Below are 22,344 nucleotides of genomic sequence, written 5' to 3'. Positions count from 1 at the left end.
CCGTGCTGGAGCAGGTTGTGCCTGAAGGACTGCAGCCCGTGGAAGGGACCCATGCCGGAGCGGTTTGTGAAGAACTGCAGCCCGTGGGAAGGACTCATGTTGGAGAAGTTTGTGTAGGACTGTCTCCCGTGGGAGAGACCCCACGCTGGAGCAGGGGCCGAGTGTGGAGTCGTCCTGCCCCTGAGGAGGAAGGAGCGGCAGAGACAAGGTGTGATGAACTGACCCCAACCCCTATTCCCCGTCCCCCTGCGCCGCTGGGGGAAAGAGGTGGAGAATTTGGGAGTAAAGTTAAACCTGGGAAGAAGGGGAAGGATGGGGGGAAGGTGACTCAAGATTTGGTTTTATTTCTCATTATCCTACTCTCATATGATTGGTAATAAATTAAAATAATTTTCCCAAGTTGAGTATGTTTTGCCTGTGACAGTAATTGGTGAGTGATCTCTCCTGTCCTTACCTCGATCCACGAGCCTTTTGTTCTATTTTCTCTCCCCTGTCGAGCTGAGGAGGGCAATGACAGAGCGGCTTTGGAGGGCACCTGGCGTCCAACCAGGGTCAACCCACCACACTGACATATCGCTGAAGTGGAAAGTTTAATCAATGTCTATACCTTATAGTGCCATGCGTTAGCAATATCAGTGTCAGAAGGAAACCTGTAGTTCACGGAAAACTTCAGTCTGATGTAAAGAGATGTGTGTAAAGCCAAAAATAGAAGAATACACAGAAAAGATGATGTATGCAATGGTAGAAACTGCACTATGAGTAGGCTTCTAATGCAAGAAAGGTTTTTGCAAAACAGGTGAGAACCCAGGGAAAGCACGGAAGATCTCGTATCAAAGTTATTAAAATTCTTGGGACCTTGTCCTTAGAAAGGAAAGGAGTAATAGTAGATACGATTAAAATATATGAAACAGCGGTCCAGAAAAAAGAGGACGGAAGATACTTTCTTTCTGTTCCTTACAACAGAGCTCAGTTGTAATTCAGTAAAATTAAAGAGTGGCAGAATTGAATAATAAAACAGAAATTCTTGTTTTCTTCACAGTGCCTAGTTCAAGCTGTAGGACATTGCAGAAGCTAAAACTTAGCAAGATTTCCAAAAGGACTGAGCATTCTGCGAGTATATACAGTTGTTCCTGGGAGGTAAACCAAGACCGTGTCTTTAACAGCTTATATTATATGAATTTATACACAATGGGGAAGGCTCGCGTGCATTATGAGTGCCTGGTACCCAGCAGTGTATTTCTGTGTGAGCAAGCTGTCCTAGCTCCCGAAATGGGATGGCTGCCTGTCAGGAAAAGCCCCTGACCCAGGTGCCAAATCACGGGGCGGGGGGGATTTGGAAGGAAGAATTGTTGGGACGGGCCAGGTTCGGTCACGCAGTCGCTCAGACTCAGACGAACACGTTCCCGTGCTCGGGAACCGTCCTGGGCACGTTTGTATCTTGCAGGGTGTCATATGTGTGGGCTTAAACTGCTCGCCTCTTGGAGACTGTAAGACCTGCTGAGAAGGCTACGTCAGCCTGTGTCGAACTCCAGTAGAAATTAGAGACCCTCTCTGACGGCTTTTGAATTTTCCTTTGAGGTGTCTGGTTGGGACACTGTGAGAGAGAGAGAAACTGACAGATAACAAGCCTGACTGCGGCATTTTTCCTGCATGATCTGAATTTTTTTTCTTTATGCAAAAGGCTTTCTTGCCAGCTTATCCAAAAGCAAGTTGCCCAAATAATAAATGCACTGTTAAATTCACGCTTAGCAGCAACTATTCTGTTCTCCACTTTCCCTAAGCAGTGGTACCCCTCTTTCTTTGCAAATCTCATCTGATACATGAACTGTCAAAACATAAATGGGCAACTGTGACTTCTCCACTGTCTGCTCTGGAATGATAGCATAATCTATTTGCTGTATTCATCCCTTTAATTTCCATTTTTATTGCTATAATCTAGCTCACTTTTTTTTTTTCTTTCTCGGTGCACAAATTATGAAGATGGCCTCGCCTATTCATCAGTAGACTCTAAAGCACATGCAGTGTGTGACGCCTGATTCTATCTTGTTTGATCTAGTTAACGCCTCATTCATAACTATACATAAAAATGGGGAGTGCTGTCTGGTGATAGCTTAGCGTAAATCACGGCATCCCCTGGCCCAGGTGGGAGCAGGGAATCTCAGCAGATCTGAAGCTTGAAAGAAAGATTGATAAACACCGCTCTTAACGTGTTTCTAAACCTGTGAAAAACAGAGCTGTTCTGTTCATTGGACATGTTTGAATGGGCACACGAGCCTTTTCCTGGAACGCAGGACTGATGGCATCACCATCTACATGGAAATGTCATCACAGGAGTGCTGCATAACCACAAAGTTCATTTATAAGGAAACACTCAAATTAGGATCCCACTTCAGCACTGGTTTAGGAAAAGCAATTTAATACTGCTCAAATATGACAGGAGCATAAAACGGCCTGATTTTGCATTAAATTGCTGGAGCCTATAATAAAATGTACTGGGGAGTTAATAAATAAGGCAACTGGATAGAGAATTTCAGTCAGACTTTTTTCTTCTGGCAACAGGCATATATCAGTTCCAGCCTCAGCTCAGCCATGCACATCTGGATAGAAAGGAAAGACTGCGTTTACGTATGGGAGATTCAACTCTAATTTTCAGCTGTATAAACCAACGTGAACTGTGAAGAGAATGACATGATTAAATTGATATACTACCAGAGTGATAAATCCAATATCTGGAAAGATGTTTTCCTTCCTGCTTGCTTCTGAACCGTAGAAATTGGTTTTCAGCTCTTCACCCAAGAACAGCAGAGGAGGATTTATCAGGTGGGTTTTGGGGTGGTGTTTTGGGTTTTTTTCTTTAGAAATATTTTGTGTTGCTCTAAAAGTACCTAATCATTACTGTATTGATTTGTGCATCAAAAAAGGAATGTTGGGTAAAGAACAGGAGTTTCCTTGGCTTTTGTCCCTGATTGTTACTGAAACACATATATATGTTTTTGCTATGGTTTTCAGGGGGTAATTTATCCGGTCTGGCTGCTCCCAGCCGTGTGTGGGAGAAGGGGCAGCTCTGATGAGGAGCATCGACGTGTCGGCCACTGCCCCGCGGGGCTGATCACACCTTGGGCTGCCCGTAGGCAGAGGCGTCCGAAATGTTTGCACTTGGCATCTTTAGGAGGTTTTACACAATGTTGCTGGTTTTAAGCAGGCCATAAAAGCACAGCTCCAAAAGAAATATTTTATCTGGAGACATTGTGACCTACTTTAATCTGATAAATGCTGACACTGTCCCATAAAGGGATGGAGGAGAAATCAATGTAACCCTAAACTAAATTGAATTATTGGGTTTGTTCCTCTCCCTTCTGCAAGACTCGGGTAGCTTTGCAATTCATCACACACTACTGATCAAGAGCTGGGAAAGTTTCTTTCCAGCCTTAGAAAAATTAAATTTTATGCAGCTTTTGACCTGGATTAGTGGTGGGCAGAGCAATATATTGCCTGATCCCAGTTATTTCTTAGCTGTCGCCCCTGGCCCGCTCCGTCCCTCCACTATTGGTACCTGCTGGTGTTTGCCGGTTGGCAGCTCCATGCAGGCTTGCTGGAAAAGGAATTGGAAGGGTTATTAGATGGCAATAGAAAGCCGTTGTAAATAAAAACATTCAAAAAGCCAACAGAAGTCTTAGGCACATTTAAAAATACATTGTAAAGAATATCGCAAAGACCATTGTAGAGTTATCGTTATCTTCAGCTTGGCCTTCTTTCTAATTGAGTCTTAGATCCCCGCTGGTTAAATGACTGCCTTTCTATCTACGTGCCTAAATCTGCTTTTTTGCGGATAACTCTTTATGAGCACTGCTCCTGTTACAAATTGTGAAATACAATTTATACTGGCAATAAAACCTTTAACAATTGCTAAAACAGTTAACCAGCTCACTAGAACATTCCCCATCACAGATCTAGCCTTAGGAAGTTAACTAACAAACATGTTATTAACCACTGATGAGGAGCTGTTTGGAAGAGATTATTGCTTAATTAATCTTTGTACTGAGCTAATAAGAGTGTTAAATGGGCCTCTCTGTTGAATTGGGTTGTTAATACAGATTGCAAGTTCCCCCAGGGGGAAATCCGAGACCAATATGACATTAAAGTTAGCCATCCAACAAAGAAGATATTTTAGGCATTAAAAATAATAAAGCCAAATGTCTTTGTTAATAATGTCATAAGATTCAGTGGCTCTGTGTGTATGAATGAGTGTACATGCGTGTATGATTTACCGTGCTCTTTCCTCTTCTGGTAAGAAAGCTGTATCAAAAATCTTATTTAGATTCAACATTTTTCATCGCTGTTCTGTTGCGGCATAAATTAAACTTGTCACACTTACCTGTAGTAAGCAGGTTACGCTGATCGGGAAGGCAGACTCCAAAGCAAACTCTCATGTCATCTGCTTATCCTAAAAAGACAAACAAGATCAAAAAATCTCTTCATTTTAATGAGTTGAGTAAACCTTCTGCTTGGTAGAGTTTGATGCAACAGTAAAAGGCAGTGACCAGATTGCCCTTGTGCTTTATGGCATTTTTAGTAGCGAGCGCTCAGGTCTTAGCCATGAAGCAAGGTGCCCATACTTAATATTAAACCTTCATTTTGAAAGGCGTTATAATTCCCTGTGTAAGAAGTTACCTATTGGCTTCAACTCCCTTTTTAACGTACATGTTACATCTTTTGGGAGAAGAGAAAGATTCCATAAAAAGAAAGGCTGGAAAGGAATAATTCGCCCTTGAATGTTTGGTGTTAGAAGGGATATTGCTCTGTCACTACAGCCGCTTCCACGCCAGTCCCTATCCCTCAGGAGACCAATTTCCATCCTTACACCCGACTCAGAGGTGTTGACTCAGGGTATGCCTGCATCCCATGATCCTAATATTATACTCAATGGGTGATTACACTCATTTTGTATGAAACTATCTCAGAAAGACTAGGCAAAGCATTTATGACATGAAAGTAGCAATATGACAAAAATGCGTTCATGCGTACCCATATTTTTGATGTAAGGGTTTTATCTTGTCTGAATTCTTCCTGGCTTCAGGCTTAATACACTGCACCCCCCCCCCCCCAAAAGCTTGGATGCGTCTAGGCGAGGTGAAGTCCTTGTTTGCCTGACTCCTCTGTGACTAGCCTTTGACATCTGACAAGTTTATTTTATGGTCTTTTGCTATGCACACTTGAATATTGATGAGATCCTTGCACTTAGGGGATGTGGTCATAGTACAGATCATCTCTTAGTGGTCTGTTGACTGGTTTCTCTATGTTGTCCATGTTGTCTCTAATGCATCACATTGAAGCACCAAGGCAAAACCTTCTTGATTAGCATGCCCTTGGAGACTTCTAAATATTGCCTCACTTCATTACTACTGCAAAATGATCAATACGCCTCACCAAAATTAACTGTACTTTGGACATCTCCCTTGCCTGGTTACTGTGCATTTTTTATTCCTCAAGGATAATGGAGGTTTGTTCCCAGCCAAGATGTTATCGTAGTTGTAGGCACAGCTGCGGAGTCCCTCTGTGCCTGTGGCCTTTTCAGGAACGGGTCTTAGCTGCTAATCAAAAATACTCTTTGTACATGTGCACGCGATTTGTGTTTGGCGAGTATGAGTTGGAATTCATAAATGGGAAGTGATTGATTAGAATAACATACCCTTGTGCTTTTAAAAACATCGGGATGAGGGCTGGAATACCTCACTCCTGACCGTCTACAGCATATGTCCACAAATCAGAGACGTTGTTTTCCCACCCCTCGTTTCACGCTGACCTTTTAATGTACTAGCCGAAGCTAATCTTACGTGTACAACAGCATATTGGCTTGATGTATTTGTTACAGATAATTAATATTGCTCCAGTCAGCCATCTTCTTAATTATTACTTCCAGTCGCTTCATAGTTATTAAACTGTCACATTTCAAGTGCGGACAAGTGTCCATGATGATATACAGAGGCCCGTTAAGTGGAAAACTTGTAGGTGCCTTTTATTACTCAGATCCCTCAGGAATACCGCTGTGGTCATGCTGTCTTCAAATACATATTTGACCTATACTTCGTATGCACAGTTAAAGGTTAGAATAAATATGCATGTTTTCTCTGCTTATTAAGCGAAACTCTAGACATTAAGAGAACATGAGAGAGGTTCCGCTGCAATCCCAACTAACACAGTAAATTGCTCACGCTGGACGCACCTGCCTGCCTCCGCTCCGCTCATCCATGCTGCCGTTTTTCCATACGTGCATTCATAGAGATCCATTTGCATGGAAATACGGCTCGCTAGTTAAGCCCTTGCGTTGTAAATCCAGCTTTAATACTACCCGCGGTGCTCCCTGCTGTGCATCAAGGTCTAGTAAACCACTCCTCTGCGCCGGGGGTTGGAGGACCCATGGCACGTTGTCCTCTTTGTCCTTTAGGCTCTGGCTTTCCATTACACCTTCTTCCATGAGCAATGCCAGGTCCCTCTTGCTGCTGCAGTAAGAGGCGCAGGAACCTCCTAGACGCCACGCCACCAACTTCTTCGTGCGTTGTCCTCGGTAAAAATCTCCTCGGGAATGCTCTTCTTGCAGGATCCTTTCTGTACAGAAGGAGTTAGGGCCCAAGGGGGTGCGAGCTTCAGCGCGGAGGTCTAAGTGGCAAGGTCAGGGACTGCAAAATAACATCGGTGATCCTGAGCACTGTCAGCTGGCGCTGAAGGGTGACAGTGCTTGGGAAGAGAGGGAGGGAAAGCCGAAATGGAAAAGCAGGGGGAAAGAGTATGCATAAATGTCCAAAAAAAGAAGCGAGAGAATGAGAAAATGACAGAACAGGTCTTGTTAAATCTCTGTTCATCAGGTAGTAAAAATCTCCCCTCTATACAGAGAAAAAATGTTTGCCCTCCAGGACAGAGCCAGCTCCCAACGAAGTCGTGTTGGATTCGGGGAATTGTCTTCTACAAGCTTCTTCCCAAGCAAAAAAACGTCGTGGCTTTTTACTGAAAAAAATCCGAACGCCAAAAGCGGTCAGGAATCCAGCTAAGGATAATCTTCGACTCCAGTAGTCCTTTTTGTCCAGGACAGGGCTCTCCCTTCCCCTCTCTGCTGTCAGCCCCTGATATTTCGTTTTCTCCCAGCCGCTCAGGAGACCCTTTTGTTCCCAACCACAGCCCACCGGCTGCGACAGCAGCCTCCTTTCCCCTCTCCAGTTTAGGTACGTTTCCACCACCGCCGCGACCTTCAGAGCTGATGTACGGAGCATCCCCGCAGGATTGTTCTCTCTGACATTGAGCGTGAGGCTGGGCAATAAAACGAGGAATTATCAGGCATTTACATTCTGAAGTTAACGATGAGGAGTGTGAGCCTTCCGAACATCTGTTTCCCCTGTTTTCAAGGGGGCCTTCAATTTACTCCTGGTTCTCATCCACGTGGCTATTAACATTGAACCATCAGCCAGCTTTGCCCTGGGTCTGGGGAACAGAGCCTGGGTTGTGGAATAAAACCCCTCTAAATCACGGTACATCTCAGCTTTGGGGGTACATTTGTAACAGCCGTGGGATTAGGAAACAGTTGGAGACTTTCTTTGCAGGTGATGAGAGAAACACAGGGAAAGCTGTGTTGTCCTCAGGCCTGGAGCTGGACTCAGGGCTATATAAATGAGGAAATTATTCCGCAAGCGGCTGTGATCTCTCCCCCAGCTGGTCTGTCTCTTCTGCCAGCCTAAGTCCTAGGGAAAGAACGAAGCCCTGACCCTAAGGTGAGAGAAGGGCCATAAAATCCAGAAATTGGAAACTTGCAGGGCAAAAAGAATAAGAGGGGGAAAAACAGTTAAAAAAAAAAAAACAAAAAAACAAACAGGGTTGCATGTGCAAGGAAAAAGAATTCAGGAGGGATGGATGAAGGGAAACTCTGGGTCATGAGCACTGTTTCGAGATGGACTTGGCGGACATAGGGGCAGAACATTATTCCCCAGTAAAACACAGGCTGGGGTGAAGCTGCCGAAAATCAGACGTATCCTGATCCAGGGAATGAAGGGAGTGAACTGGGCACCCGGTCAGGGTCTCAGAGCAAAATGTGGAAGGGACCCCTTATGGAAGAAAATGTCCGGGTGGATTATAAAGACCCATATGGGAATAAATCTTCCCGGTGCCTCTGCCTTTGACTTTCAAAGCCTTGTAAGAGGGCACGTCGTTCAGCTGTTACACCCCTCCCTGATTTAGGACACTGGAAGTAGCCTTCACCTCCCGGAGTCCCCCACTTCATTGCCTTTAATAACCTCGTCAAGGGTAATGAAGCATTTTAGGTTTTGTGTCGAGCCGGCTGGTGTGGTGGGGGTGGCACATGGACCGGGTGAAACCTGGTCAAGGTTTCAAGATGCTTTTGAGAAAGGGCCTGGGGTGGGGATGAAGCATCCCAAAACACAGCCCTGGGGACCTGCCCCCACGTTCAGTGCCAGCTCCTCGTCCTTTCCCAAATTCTCCCCAGTCTCCTCTGTGACTTTGGGGTGGAAATTTGGGGCTGAGGCAGCACAAGGATGCAGGATGGAGGATGGAGGGGGGGTTCATCTGAGCTTTGTGCCTGCTGCCCACCCACAGGCAGAGCTGGAGGTGGGTTTTAGCGTTCCCCCTTCTCAAAATCAAAGCACAATAATAGCCTGGAGGGGGACGACGACACAACTTTAAAAGCCTGATGCCAAAAGCGACTTTCATTACGCGTGGCACCGCTCGCAGTCATCCAAACACCACGATGCCGGTGAGCACCTTAAATTATGGATCTGTGACAGCTGGATTCAGCGCGGAGGTGTGGGAAGTCTCTGTGGTTTACCAAATAACAGGGAGAGATGGGGAAATCAACATGTCACACCAGCGTCTGCTGGCAGTCCGACTGATTTAACCGGCTCCACGCTTTTTAGTGTTCGTGTTGGATTTGCTTGGCTTTTAAAAACAGACGGGCTTTCAGGCTTGCAGCCATTTTCAGATCAAACACCCCACACCACTCCTGTCCCCGTCCTCTTCTGAGATGCTTTTTGGCTGGCACAGATCATCTGGTGAGGCTTTGGTTCCGAAATGGTGCATCCAAAGTTGTAATAGAGCCTTTTCTTTGTGGCTGTTTCCCTTTTAAGCAAGGTAACCAAGAAACCCCAATCTGCACCCAGGAATGCTGATTGCACTAAGTAGTTAAGTCCATCAAGTTCCCGGTGACGCTTTCTGTCTGTGAGTTTCAGATAAAGACGGGGAGCTAAAGTAGCTTAATGGATTAAAGCAATTGCCTTCCCCACCTAGACACCTCAGCTGGAATCCGATTTTGGCGCTCAAGTGAAATTGCTCATTTGCTTCAGGGGAGGGAGGTGGGGACAGATCACCCGAATTACCCCGGTGGCCAAAAGCCTCCGTCTGGTAGCCAAGGGGTGGCCATCACCAGGACTGGGGCCATAGGCGCTGGTAGATGGGGTGGCCCACCGATGCGCAGACCCCTGCAAGTCATTCCCCTTGCCAGATGCTCTCCCCATATGGGATTTCCCCACTGCTAAAAATTTAGCTCCCTTGGTCATGGTGGAGAAGCTTGTCCCGCTATTGAATACACTGTCACAAATTCTGCCAAATTCTCGTTCACTTGGAAAACAGCGTTTAGACTGAGGAGGTGCTAAATGGTTAACCGTCAGAGCAGGGAGAGGCTCTGGCTGTGAAAGCCCCAGTAATTTACCTTCCATTAAGATGCTGCAGCTTCTCATCTATTTGAACGCTGATAGAAATTGTTTTCTAAATAATACGGCTTTCCCTGTAAAAAATACCATAGGTAATGGAAAGATTAAAACAGAAGTTGAGACATCACCAATCCATATATTCAATCAATGCCAAATGCTTTATACAGTCTTTCTCTGCTTCCCAATACATGTTACTAGGACCATACCAGAAAGCTCAGGAGAATTTGCAGGAATTGCTGCTATTTTAACTTACTTTTTTTTTTTTTTTAGTTCAGCTTTGAGGTCCGGAAGGGAATAATTGAAAGTTGTCCAAATGACCTGAGAAGTCAGTGGAAAATCTTGCAGAGAATCCGTGACTTTTCATTTAGAGGTCTAGAGCTGCTTCCACAGGAGCAACAGGACTGTTCCTTTCACTCTTCAGTGTGGCCATAATAAAAGTGGACTTTCTTAAAAGACCTGTTTGTTTCTGTGTGTAGCTGAGGCCCATCACTCCTTATGTCCCAAGACATCCCAGAGCACCAGATAAAATGTGTCCTGGAGGGTCACCTCTTCATTACTGTCTTCTCCAAGGTGGAACATCACCATTTTGTCTGGTGACGGTACACTGCAATTTTCACAAGGAGAAAATTTCTCTAAGATAGCCAGATTTTGATTTGGAAGAACAGAACCAGCCAAGCTGAATCTGAACAGTCAATGCCTCAGTTTTCCAAACTTCTTTTTTCCCGTGTAGTATCTAGAAAAACAGTCTATGAGAGCAGTAGGGAAGAGGACTCCATTTCGAACCTCTACAAACAGAGGCTGATGCCACGCTGCTGGTTGAAGCTCATGTGAAACACATCACACCCACTGCTTCGCAAGAATGATGCATCTGTCTGACAGAGGAGAGAGACAGAAATACCACTTAATGCCAGATTAATCCAACACGATTTAATAATAAGGTGCAAAGGAACGTAGTTGTCATTTACCATCAGCTTTAAAATGCTTCTTGTTAACCGCATTTACTGCTCCATCTGATGTAAGCTGTCCATTTAAATCCTCTTGACACTGTCTCTTTATAGATCCTACAGATCCCTGTTTTATTGGCCCTCTCTTCTGGGATTTTGCTGCCCCAACTTTCATGGAAGTGTGATTGGAACAGAAAAAGGGCTCAAAAGCTGCTACAGTGGTGCTCCATTTCTCTCACATTATTTCCTGTTGAGAGTTTAGACGAAGACTGACCTTGACATAGGAACCCAAGTCATCACCTCTGCCCTGTGCTACATGGTGTAACCATTACTCCCTCTTGTGAGGATGTAGGAGGAAGACTGTTCTGCAGCCCTAGCCAAAGGAAAAGTTTTCCTTGCCAACAAAGTGAGCAAACAGGATGGGAAATTGTTCGTGGGTCCTCTCTGCAGGGTTGTTTCTAGACTGCAGCCGGAGCTGATGGGGATTTTTTTTTTTTTTCCCCTGTGGAATTAGGGACTTCTGTTGTCCGTGCTGATGTTTTTTCAAGTTTCTCCATGAGAAACCCAGAGTCTGAAAAATGGAAACATTTGGGAGTTTCTTGGCAATGAAAACTTTTCAGATCATGAAAAATCATTGAAAGTAGCGTGTTCTTGAAAATGTTTATTGAGTGGAAAAGTTGTTTTTCACTGGAAGACATCAGGGACAATTTTATTCTCCGCTCTAGCAGATGGAGTCACCCCTGAGCCTAAGCTCCTTTTTTACGCTGTTCCATTTCTCTTTATTTTGCCTCCTTTCTCCCAAATGCCCCTCTCCCTCTCTGCCACTGACAGGGACGGTGCTGTGGTCAAAGGATCAGCAATCCCCGGCTCAGCCCCCACGGAAGAATCACAGCATCGTCTAAACGTCCCGGAGACCGGTGGGATTTCGTGGTGCTCTGGTGTCGGGGTGAAACCACCTAAACGATTCCTCATTTAATTCTGACTCTAGGAAGCAGGAGAAGGCTGGAGATGGAAAGGGGAGCAGAGCTCTGAAATTCGGGATATGTGGGCTTTCTTCCAAGCTCTTTTCCAGCACTGCCCAGACTTTTTGTGCAGGCAGCGATGGGTCACTCAACCCCTGTGTCCATCTGCAGGGGGAGGCTCTCATACTCACTACTGACCGCCCTTTCTGTCCCCTGCACTGTCACATACAGATCCCAGGGATCTTCAGCTCAAAAATCACGGTGCAATGACAGTATTGCAAGGATATGGGTGTCTGCCTTACTCCTATCTTGTTCGTTAGGATCCACCAGCTAAAGAAATTGCTATTTGGCCCAGTCAGCCACCGAATACTGTTTATTTAACTTGCAAAATGCAAATATGCTGGCAGTCAGAGGGTTAAGAGAAAGCAGCGACTAAGTACTTGTAAATTGATGTAGTGCCCTGAGGGTACCTCTGCTGGTAATAAAGTGCATCTCATAAACAGATTTGACTCCATGCTACAGTCCAGCAAAGCAAAGTGGAGTGGATCTGTCCCAAATTAACCGTAAATGAGACTGACACTCTAACACAAATCGAACGCCCCTCAGGGCTCCGCTTACATTAATTACAAAGCCTTGGAAAACGATCTTAGAAGGGCTTTCTCTTCTCCAGGAGAAATTAATTGAAGGGATCTGCAAACGGTGGAAAAATCAGATGCACAGGAAGCAAAAGCCATTTAAATCCTTTCCTTTGCTCACCTTTCCCGTGATGAAAACCAGTAATATCAGCAATAACTGCTAAGTGTGAACTCATCTGAGTGCTCTTCTCCTCTTCCACCGCTCTCCTTGCCCTGACCTTTGAGGTGGAGAAGTCCATCTCGTCCATGGATGTGGCCACTTCCAGACGTGCCCCAGGAGGCGAGAAATCACCGCTCCAAGGCTGGCAGCGGGAGGTGAACGGAGAGCAAAAAAAAAATCACATCAGGAAAACGCGTGGGCTGGGAAAGGCTGGACTGGCCAAGGGGCTGGAGGACACCCACGTGGGCTGTGAGAGTCCCTCCAGCTGAGATTGGGGTTCCGTGGGTGCTCCCCACCCTGGAGCACCCAGACCCTCTCTGTGCCCAGTCTTACTGGAGGGATGTGCCCCATGGTTTGGTCCCCAAGCCCACACCTCTGCCCTCCAGCCCCACATGGGCTCAGCCAGGGATGGAAGAGGTGGCCAAGCCTCCTCCGGCAGTGTTTCGGAGAAACCAAAAACATGCTTTTTTTTCATTGCTAGAAGGAAATGGATTTAGCACCCAAGATCATGAGAGGGGTCGGGTTGTCCATCACGACTTTGTCCCACTTGCGCTTGTGCATTGGAGCATCTCACCCTCAGCAGGCACGGAAGAAACGCAAACGAGGTGGCAACCCCCCCAGGCTGCACGCTGGACCAGGGGCTGAATGAGGTTCAGATCCAAAAAAAAAAAAAAAAAAAAACCCACAAAAAAAATTCCTGATCTGAACTTTGGGATTGCAATTCGTCACAGCTCGTTCCTTTCTGGTGACAGGCTGTGGGTTGGGGCGGGTGGTGGGTGTTCTCCGAGGCAGGTCGGCTCCTCTCGAGCTTTGATTCAAAGCCACCGTGCCAGCCGGTGGAGGGGCGAAGGTGCTGCTTCGTGCCTTATCCTCCAGCTCTGCTGCTTTGCATTTCAGATGCAGGGGCACAGTTTAGAATCTAATTCCAAAACAAAGGCTCGGCATCTATTTTTTATGCTTTGTTAAGTAGCCTGTTTGGATTCTTATGATTCAACTAATATTTGTGGGGGTTTTATTGAGGAGCCATCCAATAGCAACATTAAATAAAAAGTGGAGTCTCTTTATTGATTTGCTTTTAGTTAAAAACAAACATGTCATATATAATCGAGATGTACACTGCTTGTAGATCGTAGAGAGCACATTTATAAAACCATCAAAAGAAATAATTAAACGGAATATATCACAGCCACCTTTCCCAATCATTCAAACAGGGATGTTACACACATAAAATGCTGATAGTCCTTCTGGCAAACTTTTAATACAATCATTTGGTTTGCGCTTTAAATGCCTGGCATATTTTAACCCTGGAGATAAATGAATCTCAGTGGGATTGCTGAGTAATTAAGGAAAGTGTCTCTGATGGGCTTGCTTCATACAGAGAGGTGAAACAGCACCAGGAGAGCCAGCTGATCATTTGATATCTTTACATTAAAAAAAAAAAACAACAAACCAGAAGGCAAACCCCAAGGCGTGCCACGGTCACATTGCACAACAGGGATTGCTTTCGAACAAGTTGGGTTTTCAGCGTTAACTGTATCGTGGTTTTATAAATTGCCATTTAAAATGTAAACCAGCATGCAGTCTGGAAGGAAACCTCTCAAGACCGCCCGAGCCGGAGCACGATGGCCTCAAGGCCACAGGTCAGGGCTCATCTGCTCGGTTGGGGCTTTCCTTGATTGAGGGCGATAGCTGGCAAAAGATCCGCAGGAGCTGTTTATTTTCTAGTGACGGGTCAAGACATAGTCAGGCTGGTCTTGATAACCTGCTTTTAGGTTTTGTGTTGAGCTTTCTGGACACTCGGTTTTACTGAAGGCTCGGAGTTTTTTGGTAAGAAATGCCAAATAGAAATTGAAACACTGAGCCCCCCCCCCTCAAAAAAAAAGAAATCAAGCCTTAAATTACTGCCTGACTCTTTGATGTGCCGTGATTAGCAACGCATGCAGTTTTAGTCCCAGTGCTATTACACACAAATCACACTGGGAACTCTCCCTCAGCTATTACTGCCGGCAGAGGGATGTTTTCGCATCGAGGCGTTTAACTCAAAACAGTTGCTTTGCCAGAAAAATCTTCTCGGAGAGCGGGCTCTGGGAGTTTTCCCTTCAGCGTAAAGTAGCAGAGCTAAAGCTGGGAGCTTGCAGCCTTGATGTCCGCTGGCTGCGCTGAGGTCAGGCTCCGCTCGCCTCTCAGGAGCGAGCTGGATCACAGTCAGAAACGCGTCGCGTCAGCTGGGATTTGCGCTGACAATATCGCTCTCGGTTTCCATCCGCGTCCTCCGGCGTGAAAAACATTCCAGGAAGAAGGTGGTTGCATCCCCAGAGACGACGACCGATCTCGTTATGAAGAGCATTAGTTATTCTCTGGAAAACAGACCCGGAATTAAGACATGAGGCAATTAGGACAGTTGCCCCTTTAAATGATTATTTTCAGCTAAAAGACGTGGTTATTATTGGCGGAGAGGTGGCTGCAGGAACAGTCCATTTGACAATTGTGTCTGAGAGCAGGGGACAGAAGTGCCTGTTTATTGGCTATATAAATCAAATTAATTTAGTTAAATTTACAAAGGCAGGAAGAAAAGCAATAAGGTCTGTCCTGTGGCTGTGCCCCAAAACAGAGGCAACACTGTCAGTATTAAAACTACTCTCTCCAGGGAAACTGAGAGCGCGATGTGGCTACAAGTATTTATTGGGTCATTGTCATTTCCAGCGCGACATATTTTAAATTTATTTCAAACACTGTTGAAAACCACACCGAGAAGCCACCCGCCCAGAGGGGTGACATGGCCACCAGCGTGAAGGGTTGCTATGCCAGCTTGCTCCAAGGAAATAGTGAATTGAGGGTTTATAACCAAGGTTAATAACTTCAGATACATCTCCTTCTACCACACAAGGCAGGTGGATTATTTATAGGCACATGTTCTGGCCCCCTAACTCTCTCCCCCTGCCCCTCTCCCCTGCTCTACCAACATCTTCTGCCTTGTCCCTGACTCCGACCACATCTGAAACATGGCACAGCATCACTTTTCCACCTGTGATGCAAAGAGGAGGTAAAAAGAGGTCGTACTTTGACGTCCCTCCCCAGCATTTCTCACCTTGCTATTTTTGCCCTGTTAATCAAGGCAAGACAGATGCGATGTGGGTCCTGGACGTCACAGCCTGTCTCTAGCCCACAAGATGCTAGTCCAGGTGCAGAGAAAGAAATGGTTGCTGCAGGACATAGCTGGGTGGCTTCCACTGTGCTGGCCCGCATCAGCCTGCTTTGTCTCTGCTGACATCAGCATAATTCCAAGGGTATATTAAGCTGAAGGACAGCCCCCAAATTCATTTCAGGGAGGACTAGCCACCTCTGTTTTTTCCTCCTGAGAAGATCCTGAAGGTGATATAAACGGTCTAAGAGTGAAATCCTGCATTCAGCTACCTCTCTACTAATGCCACCAGTGTCACGGGAGCACCATGTGTGAACGTGGGAAGAGGACTCGGTGCTCCAGGTGAGGCCCTTCTTATTGAGAATCCTTTTCTGTCCACACTTTCTGGGCAGACGAGTCCCTGCACCGTCTCTGAGCTAGGTGGGCTCAACCTGAGCTATCTGTGGGCTGAAAAAAAATGCCGCTGGCTGTTGGGGCACGTAGAGATGTGAAAGGACGTGGTCAAGGCAAGCTGTTACTGCGTGCAGCTCACAAGGGATGGATGCCTCTGGTGATACACTGGGACGTGGTAATCATCTTAACAGCACTTGGCACCAAGTACTGTCTCCCATCCACGTCGCTTTCCGAAGCTCTGTGCCATTAGCTAATTGAGCTTTGCAGCAATACTTCAGCAACACCGGCATTGGCAGGCACATTTTTCAAATGAGTAAATTCAGATTTGGAAAGGCTACATGTTCCGCCTGGCCGGTGGTCATTGGTGGGATCTGCGATGGCAGGAGCTGGTGAGACCTCCAGACAGTGGTGGTGGTCCCTGGGCTCAGCAGGACCACATGGGAGGCTACTGCTGGTCTCTGTCCCAGAGACTTTTATGAAAAGGGTTTAGAAATTTAGAAAAGGGGGCTGAAATTTAGACCGAGTTGGCGCTTGTCCAACCGTCCCCAGCCCATGTCTGTGTTGGTGAGGGGTATGGCTGGTGATGGGGAGCTCTGCTGCCCAAAGCAGGATGAGGACCGGAGAGGATGCAGAAGTTCTTGCACTGGTGTGTATCCAGACTAATTTGGGGCCACCTGGGCTCTGGGACCTTCACTAAGGGGGATGTGGTGGCCAGGGATTGCGGCGTGGGGTATGCACGTAGCCCTGCAGCAGGCAGGACCCCTTGGAGAGACTACTCCCCCCCGGTCACGGACAATGCCGGTGACAAGCAGGTCCTCACCGAAGCAGCCCTTGGATGCCACCCACTGCCTGGGTGGGATGTGAAGGGGCTTCTCTGGGGTTGCAGGATGCCACGTACTGGAGCCGCTGCTTGTGTGGCAATGCCCAGCTTGCTGGGTTTGGGATTCATCTCGCCTGGTCACGGAGGAGCGTGGTGTTTCGTCTGGGAGAGTCACAGGCGTATAGTCAACGGAGGCGATTTGGTACTTTTAGGTGGTGAGTCATCTAACCCATTTTAGGTATCTCCTTTAACCTGAGATGCCCCAGACCTGTTTCTCCCCACTGTCTCAGGAGGCATAGCTGGCTAATTAAGGCATAGGCATCCACTAGAGGAAAATGTGTGCCACCGCTGGAAAATCCTCAGCGAACGTCTCCTAAATCTGCCTTGACCAGATTTTGAAGAGACAAGACTCCAAGACCAGGAAAACAAGAATGTAGGATCCAAAGCTCTGAAGCAAGCCTGAATTATTTATCATTCTCGTGACCCAGAAAAGCAGGGATTTCTGTCTGTCTTGCTGGGTCATTTGGACGCAGCCCACCACCTCTTCAATGCCCAGGCCCCCCTCCGCGGGGGAGGCAGGAGCAGCACGACCTGGTTCAGCAGGGCTCGCCTGCGCGCCCAGAACCCGCTCGCACTTTGATGTGAGCCCGGCAAGTCTGTCTCATTCCTGCTACCTCCCCGTCCTTCACACATCTCCTCCGTGCACGCGTCTCTGCGTCTGTTTTAAAGCAGTTGGAGCAGAAAAAAAAAAAGAAGAAAAAAAAAAAATTAAAAAAAAAAAAAGCCTGTCGTGACTCTGGCGAGCTCCTAGGGAGGCCCCCAGCATCCTGATTACAAACCAGCACTGGAGCTGAGGGCACAAAAAGCAGATTAAAGGGTGAAAACGGTGCTGCCGCCAGTCTGTGTTGCTGACTGCCGCTTCCTCCGGCTGAGCGCAGCTCGGGGACCGAAATGCCAGCCTGCAGTGCGTGACCACAAACAGCCTCTCCAGCGGGCTCCCTGGCAAACGAGAAACTCCCCAGCCCTTAAAACCTGCTCGGAATTAGAGGCTGCCTCTGAACGAGCCACTGTCTGGGCTGTCAGCAGGAAAGGGAGCCTTCTCCATCCATCACTACTGGCTCCTGATGCTTTTTCTCTCCGATACAAGGCGACCGAGGCGGCTATGGTCCATCCACCCCGCCGTGCCGGTATGGCCCGGGGCAGCAGGACTCTCGGCTGGGCACTGCGTTAGGCTGGAATTGAGAGCGATCCATCCTTATGGTAATGTGGGCACCAGGCAGCCACTACGAATAGGAAATGATGGCAGTTACTTTATCTAATAACAGCATGAAAATGTAAAGTGTCTTTATTGAGCTGCTGGCTTGCTGGTGAGAGTTAAAGGAGATGCTCTCTCGGGTATAACATTTGCAGAGAGAAGTGGCATGAGATATTGCCATAAACTCTCCCGTTAATAAGCAAGCAGAGGAAGGGAGAGCATACCGAATGCAGCGGTGTGAAAGGACAAAATTAAGAAGGTGGAGGCAGCAAACTTTTTCCCTAGGCAGCAGATGTCCCCCAAGGAGAAATGAAGAATTCCCCTCTTGACCCAGCAACTAGAAAACTCATGTACTGCTAATAATAATGTAGGAAGGATGGCTTTGAAAGGAATAAAAGAAAAACACCTCTTGCCATATTAGTGTCCTTCAATACCAGAGGGAAATGTAAGTTTCTGCCGAAGGGAGATTAGCAGAAAAAAGCCCAGCTCAGCAGCTGTGCGTTGACGATGCTCTGCAGGGAGCCAGGGGGTGCAGAAATGACTTTTGCCCTGTGACAGATGGGGGAGACGTGGCCCAAGCGCGTGAACGATGACCAGATGCATCTCCGGTTATTCCAGCGATGGTGTTGGACGTGCAGCATTGCAAAGTAGCTCTGAGGGCGATGACCGCGCACGGCTGAAGGCGAGCTGCCCAGAGGGAGGAGAAAGGCAGTGCTGAGGAAATGTCGGGAAGGACCTCAGAGTTGTGAAATTGGTTCCAGTTCAGAAAATTCTGTTTTCTCCCTAGTTTTGTAAGATTATCTGTGGCATTTATCACTGGTATCTTAATTGGCATGTTATTTAACTGATTTAAAGACTGCTTTTGACAGTTCTTGCCCAATAAAAGCTGTCCTTTTGAGAAAATGAAAATTGTTGAGACGTTTAAGATCAGTTTCTGCTTAAAGCATCCATACAGTTCCGGGGCTTGCTATTGCTTATATCACTGCATGGAGTCAAAATGGATTTTTGAAAGCATATTTGGCAAAATAATTCACCACAAATAAAAAAAGTACTTGGTAAAGCCAATAACTTTTGACAGCACTTTGCTTTTGAAAAAATAGATCATTTTTTAAAAGAGGAAAAAAGATTTGCTGATGTTTTTGCCTCTTATCACTGTAGGCACCAGAGAAGACGAGAGGAGGGAGTACCTCCATGCATTTTCCAGGGAAGTTTGCAGTTCTCCTTCCTGCCCACTGACAGCTCTGGCTCCTGCGTAGCTGGGCTGAAGTGGTGTGAAATCTGTCCTGCAAGCAAAAAGGAGGTGTGGGAATGGAGACCCAAAGGAGTGGATGTGTCACAGCTGTAAGCAGCGCACCGTGATGGAGTAAGCCAAATGGGTCGGTTTGATTCTGCACACATCAGCAGTGAGGAGCGGATCAGGGTCAAGAAGAGATGAGGAGGTAAAGAAAATGCATCGAGAAGCTGCAAGAGTGACCTGCTCGTGGGCAAGAAAGGCGCTTTGCAAAGGAAACACTATTTTTCTGTCGGGTTTGTTGAAGGAGGTTTTGGGCAAAAACTGTGTCTTCACATGGAGAAGGGCTGTGATGGCAGAGGCTGCCCCAGCTCAGCAAGGGAAAGCACAATGACTTTCTGCAGGCAGAAGCGTATGCAGGAAAATAATTCAGACTGGAAATATGATAAAAAATCCTAGTGGTGAAGATAAATAACCTTTGGAAGAACTTACCAGGAGGTGCCACCGGTGTCCTTTGTGGGAAACTTCAAAGCCAGGCTTTTTGGAAAGGGTGGGCTCCAACCAAAACACAAGGCAGTTGATATGAAGTGACGTGTGCTTTACAGGGGGCAGGCTGGAGGGCTACGACTCTTCTCCCAGTTTTAAAAATTGCTGGTTCTGCTTCCCCAGGCATTTGCCTTCCAATGCCCCAATATGACGGGTGGTGGCCCCTGCCTACAACCTGGCTCGAAATGCCATCTCCTGTAGTCACTGCTGGGGACAGGGTGCTGGGCTGGAGGACCATTGCACTGAGCTAGTGAGACGTTTCTTATCTTCTTGGTTAAAAGGTCTGGTGGACAACAGAGGGAAATGATAACTGGCAGTGCAAACACCTCTCCTCAAAACCTGCCGTGAGACCCAGGAGAGCAGACAAAGTTTCATACATTGGGTTTACATCCAAAGGATGTAGAAAACTGCCTGATGTCCCAGCCAGGGCAGGGGAAATGCATCCTCAGTGTGCCCCATTCCCCTCAAACCTACAAAAGGAGCTGGGCTGATGCACTCAGATGTAGACAAGCACAGGAGAGGTGCCTAGTTGGCATGGATCCTTCTCCTCCAGCCCCCAGCCAGGCAGAAAATGGACTCGCACCTTGGCTAGAAGGTGGCAGGGACCTGTTTAAAAAGCCGACTAGCACCCCTTGAAGGAGGGCTGAGGGTGTAAAAGGGGTCCTTCCCTGCCCCAGGGAAATATAAGTAGTGAGTGTGGAAACGATGCATCTCCCAGGCTGTTGTCCTGCCAAGTTGCGCAGTGCCTGGACAACCACGGTTTCCCACGAGCGTTTCCCTTTCACCTCAGCAGCACAGACCAAAAGCCAAGCAGGCAAACTGGAAACCTAGCACCACTGTGACCAGTTTTTATGTCTGGCTGATCCTATTATCGTGCTAACCTGATGCAGCTGCACCAGCAGCTGAGCTATTAGAGCATTATAATCCCATGTGTATTACGGTGATGCCACTAGAGCAGTTAATTTGGCAAAATCTGAATCCTAATGAAGATTTAGCCTATGGCCTTTTGCCATGTCACACTTGCATGTTACAGAATTAACTGTCTTGGAAATAACGGCTACAGTCGCCAGAAATTTGCAACCAGCAGTTAAATGGGATTCATCAAGTGCCCCTTGCACGTGGATTCATCCCTCCTCCCTCTGGCTGCATCCACACAGCTAAATAATGCCGTCAAGGACCCGCTCCGTGGTTTGAGCCCAGGTAGGACAGCAGACCTTGCGTCCCCAAGCCTGGATGAAACCACCAAGAACTCAAATTAAAGGAGTTGCGCTGGTTGAGAGCCCCTGTGTGCAAAAGCAGAAGAAAGACCTGGACCCACATCCGCGCGCTAGACCACGCTGCTGAGATTTTTGCTTGCAAGCAAAGCTGCTGTGGCTGGGTGGGTGTAGGGTCCGTTTGTCAAGCCGGTGCTAAGTCGTGTGCTGCATGTGGGTCTCGGGACGTGAACAATATGGGCAATAAAACATTTCCCAAAAGCATCTCCATGAACGTAACTCGCGCACCGAGCAGGAGTTACCTTCAGATGCGCTGAGCGCTCGTTTTCGCCCATTTCCACAAATACTGCTGGCCGGGAGACGCTCCTCAGAAGGTCGTATGTAGAAAGCAAGATGGGCACAGACACCTGTGGGGATTTGGGCACGGCAAAGGTCCCTTGCCCACCCTTGAAAGCGGTCTTTTCTTCGCAAGAACGACAACCCTTCTTGTATACCAGCCCAGCGCCCAGGATGTATATTTAGGTTGAAGACGTCCCTGTGCTCCTGTGGTATCAGGGACACCTCTCCAGCCCCCCCAGAAAGGCAGATGGGTCTCAGGGTGGCTGGACTGTGGCACTGCCAAAGCCCCGAGGTGGCTGGACAGCAGGGATGAGGGGTGCCGTCTCCGCTGCCCACGGATGTCTTCGTGCCCCCCCAAAACCTAGGCTTTCAGTCGAGTCGATCGGTCAAACAGGAATAATCCCAGGGGATTTAGGTGGCAATAACGAACGTAAATAGCAAGGACCTTTTGCTCGTTTAAGGCTTTGATGGCAGAATAATTGCACTGTTAACTTACAGGCTGAAATTTGCTGGTATAAAGAGTTTGTGCAGCTACCAACTACAAATCAGGAAGAAGTAAATAATAAATAGCTGGATGCTCGCAGTTACTTTGGGAACAGAGAAGAGGATCCATTTGAGCAAATCATTTCACTCACTTGTCCTCAAGTCTGTCTGCAAATATTCTCAAAGTGTCTCTCAGTGCTGCAAAAATTATCCCCTGTTCTCATTTACAAGCCAATGTTAAGAACTGAAAGATACATATTCCTCCCGTCTTTAATGTTTTGGGGAGGGGTTGTGTTGTCAGCTGTTCCAGCATTCACAATTTCCCACTTATTTATCTACACAGGCCTCCTTTTTTTATTTTTTTTTTTTACGCACAGGCTCTCTGCAGTCTGGCAGAGCCAGTATTGCAGTATCGATTTAGGAAGAGGCAGCTGTGACAATCCAGTCCCAGGCTGAAGCAGCAGCCTCACCCCCAGCGCAGGGCTCACGTTTAAAAAGAAGCAGGAAAAAAAA

Source organism: Haliaeetus albicilla, chromosome 15 (assembly GCF_947461875.1).
Source record: "Haliaeetus albicilla chromosome 15, bHalAlb1.1, whole genome shotgun sequence".
Lineage (NCBI taxonomy): Eukaryota > Metazoa > Chordata > Aves > Accipitriformes > Accipitridae > Haliaeetus > Haliaeetus albicilla.
This window is presented reverse-complemented; position numbering follows the sequence as displayed.